Below are 12,209 nucleotides of genomic sequence, written 5' to 3'. Positions count from 1 at the left end.
AAGCTCCTAATTTATAGACTCTGTCGCAATACGCAAGCACCTTTGTTCCGCTGGACTCTCCATAAAAAATGCTCCTTAGCTCTTGGAGTCCCATGCAGGAAAACTTAGACTAGAATAGCTTGCTGGACATAATCTTTTTTGCATTTCTTATGCCAATAGACTATTCGAAGAGGGACGCAAGCTCTTTTTTGCCTAATGTTAAATTCAACAGCCCAATAGAACTCAAAGGTATTTTGAAAGAAGAGCGAACGCACGATGGCAGTAGGCTATAGCAGTTATTTATGCAGACCCATAACCATTCAATCTTTGTGAAGAGAAGTGAAAGCCTTCTGCATCTAATTCTAGTCCTATATTATTCAAGGATGTCATTAGAATGATGAAGATAAGGACAACAAAACGTATTTCATTTAACTGTTGAAAGCGAGGAAGGAATGAAGCAACAATAGAGAGAAAGAGGAGGTAGGCTAATAACATTAGGGGAAATATTATATATTATATATATATTATATGCATCAGCCTACTAATTATACAAATAGGCCCTATTATATTTCAACATTAAAATCCAATTCGTTAGCCTATACTTGTAACTTTGTAGGCCGCATGTGCTGCACCAGAATTGTATGTTCTATTCTGCTTTATCATGGTTTGAACGATGTACGTAATTTCAGTCCATATAATACAGTATAATACAATACAGAACAGTAATACAGTTTACACTCAAAAAGATTAACCTAATGTAGCTAGTTTCATTTATTTACCCAAGAGAGCATATAGCTAGCTACATCTATGGGCTTTTTGTTTTTCTGTCGTGCGTAATGTGCAGTAGCCTATATCATATATATAGGCAGGTAGCTTAGTGGTTAAGAGCGTTGTGCCAGTAACCGAAAGGTTGCTGGTTCTAATCCCCGAGCCGACTAGGTGAAAAATCTGTCGATGTGCCCTTGAGCAAGGCACTTAACCCTAATTGCTCCTGTAAGTCACTCTGGATAAGAGCGTCTGCTAAATGACTAAAATGTATTGGATAACGGCACAATCATTTCTGATTTTTTGGGTTTGGGCTCATTAAATGTCATTAATGTAGGGCTCATTAAATGTATTAAATATATTGCTCATCAGGCTCAGGTAGCATCAGGTTTCAATTTTCGTGCTGATCAAAGTTCTAATAAAATCCAGACACATGTATATGCTTTATAATACTTTTGAAAGACACTTCCGGTTATGGTGGGAAATACTGGGTTACCCGGGAGAAAAGTGATTTATTCTCGGGATGGAACATTTGTAAAATACCGGGAAAATATTAAACCCTAGTAAAGCAACACCTACACTTTAAAAAAGTTCATCAGTGTAATCAAACAATACAGTTCTAAAAATGTAATATGTTTTGGTTTATAGCGGTGGTTGTTCATCGTATCTCAGTCGCCCATTGGAGTTTACAATTTACCCACCTTTTTTTACCACTTCATCACTGCTTCTTACAGACCATTTGGATCTTGCAGTCTGCTTTTTACCATACTCATTCACCTTAATCTCAATCTTAAATCTCCTTGGAGAAAACTTGAATGGACCTGAACTAGAGAACTGGCATTGTTTCCTTCTTCTGATTGCATCTATTATGAGTAGCACCTGATGAAATGGGCTCAATACTCCTTCATTACATCTCCTCTCAATCCACTAGTCTCTTCTGGAATACCTAACTATCTAGAGGTCCAGGAAGATATCGAACAAGTGAATAAATCTGAGTCATACCTCATCCCTCTCTCATTTCATTAGCATGGTTTCCACTAACCACACTATCTTGGAGCTAGTCAGTGGTTGCTAGCGCCGTAGATGTTTGAAGCCAAGAGACTCAACATGCAATTACTTCCTGCAAATACTGTACCTCATGAGGAGATGGCACAATACTGGAAACCATTCTAATGAGAGGAACCTGCCTCCAAAGACAATGGAGTGGTGTGCCCCTTTCTATTTGGCTGGAGTTGGATGCACTGCTTCAGCCCCCCACTGCGTCAGTGGAGAGGGATACATTAACTCCATGTGCTGAAGACTGAACACACAGTGTAGGGCATAAATATTTGAAGAGGCCGGTACAAAGATTGGAGAACTTTAAACTCAAATCACTGGTCTCCATGCATCTTTAATGGGGTCTGCCCCTCTTGTCCAGCAGCAGGAAGGGGATAACTGCTGGGACCCAGCGTCCGAGAACTAGCAGCCTTCCTCCTTGATGAATAAGTAAACACATTCAACCCGGCAGAGATGCAGTCGGCGAACTTTCAGTCGATAACAAGCAGATTTGTTTTCTTCTGGAAGCGATGCTGTTCACAAGCTAACGATTACTCCTACAAAATGTGATCCATCTCTCAACAATTTCCACTGAGGCCTGACATGTTCAGTAGTTCTGAGTTTAACCACGTCCTTTTCTTTCTCTGCTTGTAAGGAACTAACCTTTTGGGAAATGTACTGCACCATATAAGCACGCCCATAGGATAGATACCATAATATACACATTCAGTCCATTATGTTTTTGGTAATACTCCAGTCAACCCACATGAAAAATACAAATGTAGTATTCTACAGAGGGGAAATACAGTGTGTAGTATAGTATTCTACTACAATATACCACAGTTAGTAGAGAATTATATAGTAAACTGTAGTATACTGTAGTTGAATACTATACTACACACTATTTTCCCTCGATCATGTGTAGTACTTACTATATAATTATGTAGTATACTGTAGAATACTATAGTAAATACTACAGTATTATCTGCAAAAAAGCTATGTAGTAAATACTAATGTAATGTCCGCAAAAACACTAGTCTGCAAAAACACAGCAGTTTTTTAAATATAGTAAATACTACAGTATTTAATTTGCATATACCCTGCCCGTTCCCCTCGCCGATATCCCCATTTTTGCCACCCATAAGTGCGAAACCTACATGCCAAGGATAGACCATATATTGTGTTCCCTACAGGTTATAGAAAAGAGTAGAAGCACTGAACTATCCGTTCAGACCCTAGTCCTACCTACCTACCTAAATACTTACTTACTTACTTACTTTCAGGTTATGGAAAATTTGCTCTTTTAGTATTTCTCCAGTATTCCTCAAGGAGAAAGCCTCCACTTCTATGTCAAAGATAATAAAACAAAAACACTATAATATTTACTACAGTATACTACAGTCTGCAAAACCACTACAGTAAATACTACATTATACACTGAGTGTACAAAACATTGCACCCCCTTTTTCCCTCAGAACATGGAATTTACAAGGTTTCGAAAGCGTTCCACAGGGTCAAATTGGCTGGATGTCCTTTGGATGGTGGACCGTTCTTGATACATTGAGTGTGAAAAACCCAATAGCGTTGCAGTTCTTGACACACTCAAACTGGTGCGCCTGGCACCTACTACCATACCCCGTAAAAAGGCACTTCAATATTTTGTCTTGCCCATTCACCCTCTGAATGGCACACATCCTAATCCATGTCTGAATTGTTTCAAGGCTTATAAATCCTTCTTTAACCTGTCTCCTGCCCTTCATCTACACTGATTGTAAGATACTACTGCACTGTTGCATTTCACTACACCCACAATAACGTCTGCTAAATATGTGTATGTGACCAATACAATATGATTTGATTTGATTTAAGTGAATTTAACAGATTCAGGGTTGCGGGTGTGATTGCAGGGTACAGTGAAAATCTTAGGCTCCAAACTCCAACATGCAGGACTAAGTAAAAATGGTAATAAATAAATAAAAATATAGAAATAGAAATAGCACTATATATAATAACAACTGTGGCAGTGAAGAATAAATAAATGTCCATTGGGGTGGAGGCAGAGTAAAGACTGTTGAGGAGGTGGGGGGGAAATGACTACGGGGGAGCAGCATGACCATTGAGGAGGTGGGGGGGAAATGACTACGGGGGAGCAGCATGACCATTGAGGAGGTGGGGGGGAATGACTACAGGGGAGTAGCATGACCATTGAGGAGGTGGGGGGGAAATGACTACAGGGGGAGTAGTATGACCATTGAGGAGGTGGGGGGAAATGACTACGGGGGAGCAGCGTGACCATTGAGGAGGTGGGGGGAAATGACTACGGGGAGCAGCATGACCATTGAGGAGGTGGGGGGGAAATGACTACGGGGGAGCAGCATGACCATTGAGGGTGTGTGGGGAAATGACTACGGGGGAGCAGCATGACCATTGAGGAAGTGGGGGGGAAATGACTACGGGGGGGCAGCATGACCATTGAGGGGTGTGGGGGAAATGACTACGGGGGGCAGCATGACCATTGAGGGGTGTGGGGAAATGACTACGGGGAGCAGCATGACCATTGAGGGGGTGTGGGGAAATGACTACGGGGGAGCAGCATGACCATTGAGGGGGTGGGGGGAAATGACTACGGGGGAGCAGCATGACCATTGAGGGGGTGTGGGGAAATGACTACGGGGGAGCAGCATGACCATTGAGGGGGTGTGGGGAAATGACTACGGGGGAGCAGCATGACCATTGAGGGGGTGTGGGGAAATGACTACGGGGGAGCAGCATGACCATTGAGGAGGTGGGGGGAAATGACTACGGGGAGCAGCATGACCATTGAGGAGGTGGGGGGGGAAATGACTACAGGGGAGTAGCATGACCATTGAGGAGGTGGGGGGGAAATGACTACGGGGGAGCAGCATGACCATTGAGGAGGTGGGGGGGAAATGACTACGGGGGAGCAGCATGACCATTGAGGAGGTGGGGGGGAATGACTACAGGGGAGTAGCATGACCATTGAGGAGGTGGGGGGGAAATGACTACGGGGGAGCAGCATGACCATTGAGGAGGTGGGGGGAAATGACTACGGGGGAGCAGCATGACCATTGAGGAAGTGGGGGGGAAATGACTACGGGGGGGGCAGCATGACCATTGAGGGGGTGTGGGGAAATGACTACGGGGGAGCAGCATGACCATTGAGGGGGTGTGGGGAAATGACTACGGGGGAGCAGCATGACCATTGAGGGGGTGTGGGGAAATGACTACGGGGGAGCAGCATGACCATTGAGGGGGTGTGGGGAAATGACTACGGGGGAGCAGCATGACCACTGAGGGGGTGTGGCGACCAAGTGAAGTAAAAACAATAAAAATTATAATACAAAAATCAATAATATACATATTAACAACTGCAACAGTGATGAACGTCGTTGGGGTTGGGGCAGAGTAAAAGTCTGTTGGGTGGGTAGGTGGGGGGGGATGTCCATAGGGGAAGAAGCAGGTAAGGTAAGTGACTGTTGAGGGGGTGTGGGGGGGAAATGTCCATAGGGGGAGTAGCAGGGGGGAGGGGGGAGCAGCTAGCTGACTAGTGGTGGCTATTCAGCATCCTGATGGTCTGGGGGTAGAAGCTGTTGGCCAGTCTGTTAGTTTTAGCCATGATGCTCCTGTACTGCCCACGTCTGAGTGACTGAAGTGGGGAGAACAGGGCATGGCTTGGGTGGCTGGGCTCTCTGATGATCTTCTTGGCCTTCCTGTGACACCTGGTGTTGTAGGTGTCCTGTAGGGTAGGCAGTGTGCACCCAGTGGTGCGTTCGGCTGCACATTAGAGGCTGCTGCTGCCTATTGAAATCACTGGCCACCTTAAGAAATTGAACACTAGTCACTTTAATAATGTTTACATATCTTGCACTACTCATCTCATATTTATATACTGTATTCTATTCTATAATATTCTACTGTATTTTAGCCCATGCCACTCTGTCATTGCTTGTCCATATATGTATATATTCTTAAATTCCATTCCTTACTAGATTTGTATGTATTGGGTATATGTTGTGAAATTGTTAGATATTACTTGTTAGATATTAATGCACTGTCGGAGCTAGAAGCACAAGCATTTTGCTACACCTGCAATAACATCTGCTAAACACGTGTATGTGACCAATGAAATTAGATTTGATTTGACGTATCACCCTCTGAAGGGCCTTGCGGTCCGTGGTGGTGGAGTTGCCGTAGGTTAAATCAATAAGGGATCATAGCTTTCACCTGGATTCACCTGGTCAGTCTATGTCATGGAAAGAGCAGGTTTTCATAATGTTTTCTACACTCAGTGTATACTACAGTTTTTTTTTTTACTATAGTATTAAAACTATAGTTTTAGTTTTTTATACTAAAGTTACAGCTTTCTTGTATCACCTGGCTGTCAAATCCTGATCTTCTGAGAAGATCATTTGAGGAGTCACCTGAAGCGTGAGAGGAACGGGAGATAGAGGAATACAGCAGTGCTGAGGCAGAGGGCTCGTAATGAGGACGACTGGCTACTATTCTGAACTGTGTGTGGTGAGCTTTCTGGCACCCAGAGCTGCTGCGGCATCACCCAAGTAGGTGCTACACAGAGTGGAAGAGAAGAAGTCCAATGGCCAAAAGAGTCAGGCTGGTTCCCAGACTTGCCCTCTACAAGATCATCAGCAGACTCCATCACCATCATCTACCATCCTCTGACCAGCTCTCTCCGCTCAAGCCATGAACTGACCATCTTCACCTTTGGAGGATGCAGCTTTCAAAGACTTGGCCTCTATTGGTTGACCTGTCCTGATATATTGCTTGTTTGTTTTTTACTCATGATGCGCTTTGAGATTCTATGAAAAGCACTATAGAAATGTACTACATTATAGTTAACTGTAAATACTACAGTATAATACAGTAAATACTTTAGTCCGCAAAAACACTACAATGAATACTACAGTAAAGTCTGCAGAAACACTACAGTGAATATTATAGTATTTATACCATAGTATACTATGGTATTTTTTCACGTGGGAAACATGGGTTTAAAAAACGTTTTGTTTTCTTTCAAATACTTTCAGTATTTGATTGAGCTTGTCTGGAGTAGCTTCTATAAGTAGAGACGTTCCCCTGTACGGTGCCTTCGGAAACTATTCAGACCCCTTGACTTTTTCCACATTTTGTTAGGTTACAGCCTTATTCTAAAATTGATTAAAATGTTTTTTTTTCCCCTCATCAATCTACACACAATACCCCATAATGACATAGCAAAAACAGGTTTGTAGAAATGTATGCACATTTATAAAAAAAAAAAAAAAAAAGATATATGACATTTACGTAAGTATTAAGACCCTTTACTCAGTACTTTGTTGAAGCACATTTGGCAGCGATTACAGCCTTGAGTCTTCTTGGGTATGACGCTACAAGCTTGGTACACCTGTATTTGGGGATATTCTCCCATTCTTGTCTAGATCCTCTCAAGCTCTGTCATGTTGGATGGGGAGTGTCGCTGCACAGATATTTTCAGGTCTCTCCAGAGATGTTCGATCGGGTTCAAGTCCGGGCTCTGGCTGGGACACTCAAGGACATTCAGATAGTTGTCATGTACCTTTTACTGAGGAGTGGGTTCAGTCTGGCCACTCAACCATAAAAGCCTAATTGGTGGAGTGCTGCAGAGATGGGTGTCCTTCTGTAAGGTTCTCCCATCTCTACAGAGGAAATCTAGAGCTCTGTCAGAGTGACCATCGGGTTCTTGGTCACCTCCCTGACCAAGGCCCTTCTCCCCTGATTGCTCAGTTTGGACCGGCGGCCAACTCTAGGGTCAGTCTTGGTGGTTCCAAACTTCTTCCATTTAAGAATGATGGCGGCCACTGTGTTCTTGGGGACCTTCAATGCTGCAGAAATGTTTTGGTACCCTTCCCCAGATCTGTGCCTCGACACAATTCTGTCTCGGAGCTCTACGGACAATTCCTTCGACCTCATTGCTTGGTTTTTGCTCTGACATGCACTGTCAACCTTGGGACCTTATATAGACAGGTGTGTGCCCTTCGAAATCATGTCCAATCAATTGAATTTACCACAGGTGAACTCCATTCAAGTTCTAGAAACATCTCAAGGATGATCAATGGAAACAGGATGCACCTGAGCTCAATTTTGAGTCTCATAGCAAAGGGTCTGAATACTTATGTAAATATGGTATTTCTGTTTTTTGTTTTTAATACATTTGCAAACATTTCTAAAAACCTGTTTTCGCTTTGTCATTATGGGGTATTGTGTGTAGATTTCTGAGGAAATAGTTTTATTAAATCCATTTTAGAATAAGGCTGTAACGTAACAAAATGTGGAAAAAGTCAAAGGGTCTGAATACTTTCCGATACTTTTCATTCAAATACTTTCAGTATTTCATTTAGTTTGTCTGGAGTACCTTATATAAGCAGAGACGGTTCCCTGTAGATGAGGGTTATTTCTTCTCCCTCAGATAAAACATTGATTGCTATTTTTTAATAAACCCAAATCTGTTATGTTGCCTGCATGTCATCAAACAAATGAACAATAGTGTTTACCAAAAGGCTTTTTTGTACAACATACCCGCTTATTAAAATGGCATCTCATTAGCCGCATTGAGCAGCCGTTTTACATAAGATGAATTGGCTTTTTTGAAAGCATTTTTTCTTCATTATCATTCTGTCTTGCAAATGGATTCATTGCGCAACAGCGATGCATATTCATATTCATTTTATAGGAAGCTTGGAAATTGTTAGGAAATTAGCCAAAGGTGGACCTCGGCTGGTGTGCAGGCAGTGCCAGGCACACTGAATTCTAAGCACATGAGCTTCTGCCCCTGAGGCAAATGGGACCAGTTATTATCTGCATGGAATATATTTTGAGACCTTTTAAAATGGGGCATATGCCTTTGTCGTGGATTTCATCATTTGTGTTCTCTTCTAGTTCATTTCATTTTTTTTGTGTGTGTTGTAATTCCACGTTATTGTATATAAAAAAAAAACATCATGCATGGGCAAGACAAGAGTGCATCAAGACGAGAGTGCAGCAAGACAAGAGTGCATCAAGACAAGAGTGCAGCAAGACAAGAGTGCATCAAGACAAGAGTGCATCAAGACGAGAGTGCATCAAGACGAGAGTGCAGCAAGACAAGAGTGCATTAAGACAAGAGTGCGGCAAGACGAGAGTGCATCAAGACGAGAGTGCAGCAAGACGAGAGTGCATCAAGAGTGCATCAAGACAAGAGTGCAGCAAGACGAGAGTGCATCAAGACGAGAGTGCAGCAAGACGAGAGTGCATCAAGACGAGTGCATCAAGACGAGAGTGCATCAAGACGAGAGTGCAGCAAGACGAGAGTGCATCAAGACGAGAGTGCAGCAAGACGAGAGTGCATCAAGACGAGAGTGCATCAAGAGTGCATCAAGACGAGAGTGCAGCAAGACGAGAGTGCAGCAAGACGACAGTGCATCAAGACGAGAGTGCAGCAAGACGAGAGTGCATCAAGACAAGAGTGCAGCAAGACAAGAGTGCGGCAAGACAAGAGTGCGGCAAGACAAGAGTGCGGCAAGATAAGAGTGCGGCAAGACAAGAGTGCAGCAAGACAAGTGTGCAGCAAGACAAGAGTGCAGCAAGACAAGAATGCATGTAGGCTACACTCTTTTTGGAGTATGTGGTGCATGTGTGTATTGTAGGTATGTTTCTGTATAGGACTCATATACCTCGTCCTCTTTCCTGACATCAATAATAAAAGCAGGAATACTTTCACTAGCCTCTGGTTTGATATTTCACCAAGTTCAGGGATAGTTTACAGTATGCATAAGTTCTCGTGAGGGCTACTAGCAAAGTTTTGAAAAAACTCAGAATAGATAGGACTAGTTATTTTTAAGACCTATACTCTAGTATGTAAGAATGTGTATATTGCTACATCAGAGAGATACCAGGTTTGTGTCCCAAATGGCACCCTATTCCTTACATAGTGTACTACTTTTGACCATGAGCCCTATGGGACCTGGTCAAAAGTGGTGCACTTTATAGGGAATAGGGTGCCATTTGGGACACAGATTGAACCAGGTAGCGAGCCTGTCTGAGGCTTGAACAAAACAACAAGTTTTCTTTATGCAAAAAAAAAAGAAAAAAATTGTTGTATAGTGTTTTACCTGAGGCTTGCAGAAATACTTCAAAGGTAAAGGGCTTGCTTTGTCAGCAGCAGAGACTGACAGCAATATATCTACCGAAATACAAACACAGCATAATTGGATATAATGCATATAGCATTTGGAACTAAAGAAAACGGCCCTCTTAACTAGAGTATGTGGTCGTATGTTCATGCACAACGACATTACATGTAATTAATGACATACTCACTGCATACAGTACACCACTTGAAAGTAAAACCTCACCCTTGGCTAGTGTATGTCGTCGAATTTTATAATTTCTTGTCTATTGCGACTGGATCATATCTATATGTGCAACGGCATGACATATCATTACCTTTTCTGATTATTGGTGACATTTGGAGTCACCAAACATAACTGTAGTCAATTCTCTATGGGGTGACAAGGGGAATCAGACATGGAAAATTAGCCAAAGTCACCAGAGTAGAAAAGCAGTTAGTCTTTGCTCTGAGCATAAATGTCAGTGAACAGTAAACCAGTCGTTAATTAAAGTGTAATTGCGTTACAGGCCGTTTAGTGCCTCATTTAATTTTGTCTGATTATAAGACTAAACATCCATTACTGATTGGAAAAAAAGATTTCATCAAACATCTCATTATATGAACATATTATTATATACTCAGTTTTGGTAATATAGGCCTATCATTTACAGTTTAGTAATTCATATTAGCAGATATTAGCCAAAATATTTAGAACTTTTTTTACAATTAAGTAAAGTGACGCATAATGGCCACTAATGTTTGGTGGATGACTCAGACTACTAAACACAGGAGTGTTAGAATGACACTAACTAACGGAATAGTTGAGTAAGTAAGACTGGAGACATTAGATCTGAAAATAGCCAATTAATGAATGTGGCACATCCCATAGGACACAGGGAGCCAGACAGACAAAGACAGTGTGAAAACAGCCTCATTAGCTTGTTGTTATTGTAATAAACTTGTCATTTATTAAAGAAAGCAGTACTGAAAACAATGAAAACAGGGAAACTAAAACCGAGAAAACAGAATTTGGGAAAATACAAAGCAGAATTTTATAGTGCCCCCTTAAAGTGGTTTATTAAGAAGAATGTGCCTGTTTGAAAGCTAAAAATTAGTAGCTTGCAAAATGTTATTTAAAAAAAGTAGCTCATGCTAGAAGAGATTGGAGACCCCTGATAAGGCAGTAAAAATAAGGTCTTGAATAAGGTCTCGACTACAGCAGGGTTGGTTGCCTGGTCAGGATTATTGGAGATAAATGACATTTAGTGATTGGTGCAGAGCACACAGCCCTCATCAAATATTAATGCTGAAGGGAAGACTGGGGAGATTGGGTGGATGCTGGATGCAGGGTTATAGGACACTCTCCATCAGTCAGTCATTCTGAGAGAGATGTACAGTAGAATACAGTGTCCTGCTAAGACAGCTGCTGTGAGAGGATACTGCTGTTTAGGATGCTTTAGTCCACTAGGAATAATGGACATGTGTTGTTCACTAAGGTAGGATTACTGCGTCTTACTTAGTTGTGTAAAGCTATTTGATATCATGGTATTTGATGTCTCAATAGTTTGATTGTTGGGCTTTGCTTTCAGTGAGGTGTTTTAGGGTTTTGCTAGTAACGTAAAAAAAAGGAAAATGTAGAAAATGACATAGAAAAATGAATATGTACAGTATAATGGAATGGTGAAGTTATTCATTATCTGCTCCTCACTTGTACAGTACTGTTGATTTGTTACAGCACTTTCCTCCTTGTTCTAAACCCCAATGATATGAGCACTATTCATCTTTCCTAACCCCAGAGGCTCATTTCCTAAGAGCACTTCTTCTCTGTGTGTGTTCTGTTCTCTGTTGTCAGATTAGTGGGAAACTGGGCCATCTTATTGTGTCTTTCTCTGGTCCTCATTTCAAAACCACAGAGAGACAGAGCCCTTTGAAAAGCCTGCCAGTGCCCTGCACTAAATGTGTGGGGAGCAGATAGTGCATTCTCATGTTATCTGCCACGGGCCCCTTGCCCCTTCAGCCATTTTCTCATTTCACAGATTTGACCAGGAGGTGACCTTGGTTTTTTAAGAGCTTTTAAGGTAGAGCCAAGTCTTGCGTCTACCTCCCGACTCCCGTCTCCCAAACTGACAGATGGAGAGAATTCTCTCTTCTTTTTTTCTCTCCTCAATGGCTTTTTTCTCTCGCTCAGAGCAGCCTCTGTCCTTTTAGAGATAGAGTGGATGTGCTGCTGACAGTTGTCTGACGAGAGGAGAGGAGAGGAGAGGAGAGGAGAGGAGAGGAGAGGAGA

The 12,209-nt window shown here is 42.2% G+C and overlaps 1 protein-coding gene across 3 annotated transcripts in view; it reads left to right on the top strand.

Annotated features, from left to right (window-relative positions):
- The window catches only part of LOC121531664 (alpha-1,3-mannosyl-glycoprotein 4-beta-N-acetylglucosaminyltransferase C-like), a 172,618-nt gene that overhangs the window by 142,761 nt on the left and 17,648 nt on the right, over positions 1-12,209 (top strand). Inside the window, exon 1 of one of the 3 annotated variants that reach the window (XM_041837027.2) lies at positions 11,325-11,418. The exons of the other annotated variants lie outside the window; for them this stretch is intronic. The gene's annotated coding sequence lies outside the window, so the exon portion shown is untranslated. Of the gene's footprint in view, positions 1-11,324; positions 11,419-12,209 lie in introns of those variants that run through there. 3 annotated transcript variants of the gene reach the window in all.

The sequence above is a fragment of the Coregonus clupeaformis genome, chromosome 19 (assembly GCF_020615455.1).
Source record: "Coregonus clupeaformis isolate EN_2021a chromosome 19, ASM2061545v1, whole genome shotgun sequence".
In the NCBI taxonomy this organism is placed as follows: domain Eukaryota; kingdom Metazoa; phylum Chordata; class Actinopteri; order Salmoniformes; family Salmonidae; genus Coregonus; species Coregonus clupeaformis.
Note: the sequence above shows the minus strand (reverse complement) of the source record. Positions and strands in the feature narration are given on the sequence as shown.